Source organism: Sinocyclocheilus anshuiensis, unplaced genomic scaffold (genome assembly GCF_001515605.1).
Source record: "Sinocyclocheilus anshuiensis isolate Anshui unplaced genomic scaffold, SAMN03320099.WGS_v1.1 scaffold943, whole genome shotgun sequence".
NCBI lineage: Eukaryota > Metazoa > Chordata > Actinopteri > Cypriniformes > Cyprinidae > Sinocyclocheilus > Sinocyclocheilus anshuiensis.
In genome coordinates this window covers 639325-640431 of record NW_015542391.1, presented here as the reverse complement: position 1 = coordinate 640431, position 1107 = coordinate 639325, and the positions used below count along the sequence as shown (strand labels likewise).

Below are 1107 nucleotides of genomic sequence, written 5' to 3'. Positions count from 1 at the left end.
TCACTCCGAGCAGAATCGATATTTTAACGTTTCTGTTCCTGCGTTCCTCTGTATTATTACCGTTCCGAAACCGGTTCAGGTAAATTAAATACCAGTTAATAACGTTATTTTTTTTTTAAACAATTTTCTTTGCCTATAATATTAATAATAATAATAATAATAATAATAATAATAAACAGCGTTTTCTTTACTCAAAAAGAAAAAGAAAAAACAACAGGAAGAGATCTGGTAACGTTAGCCTATAACGTGTGAACCCTTTAGTCACAGCCAATACACAGGGTTCGTACATATTTTTACCAATAAAGTTCCATGACTTTTCCATGACTTTTGAGACAATATTCATGACCTAAATGTTCCATTATTTTTTATTAAATAAAAAAAAAAAAAACTTAAAAAAAAAAAAAAAAAAAAAAAAAAAAAAAAAAAAAAAAAAAAAACGTATTACTTGAAATAAATATTAGCTGAAATTAAAGTTTAACTTGATGTATTAAACAACCACAACTGAAATACAAATACAAAAACTACACAGATATCAGCGAACAAATAAATAAATGAAGTGACAAAATATAACTAAAATGTTAACATGAAAATAAATATAAAAATCTAATTCAAAATATGAATACACTATAATAGCATCTCAATGATACTAAAATAACAAGTTTCTATACCACAAAAGGTCAAGGAAATTAATAAAACAACACATGCATATTTCTAAGGAATATACATTTGTTCTGCCAAGCATTATATTTTATCAGGAAGAAACTGTAATTTTGGCCAAATGTAGGCTACTAAACAAAAGAAAAAATCTATCAACACTTTAAAGACATTAAAGTACTTTTAAGATATTTAAAAATGTTTGCTGCATTGTTAAAACAATGCTACTTGTGTAAGATTGCGTTTTGAGAGTGAACAAAACAGGCTAAGTCACGTATAGGCTCACGTCGCGTTTTCTATACATACATGTATATGTATATGTATATACAAATATATTATATTTTATATCGTCGTGGCCTAATGGTTAGAGAGTCAGACTCGTAACCCCAAGGTTGCGGGTTCGAGTCTCATACCGGCAGGGATTGTAGGTGGGGGGAGTGAATGTACAGCACT

The 1107-nt window shown here is 28.5% G+C and overlaps 1 protein-coding gene across 1 annotated transcript in view; it reads right to left on the bottom strand.

Annotated features, from left to right (window-relative positions):
• LOC107692790 (transcription initiation factor TFIID subunit 9-like) overlaps positions 1–1107 on the bottom strand; it is a 5100-nt gene that overhangs the window by 1395 nt on the left and 2598 nt on the right. The window lies entirely within an intron of this gene.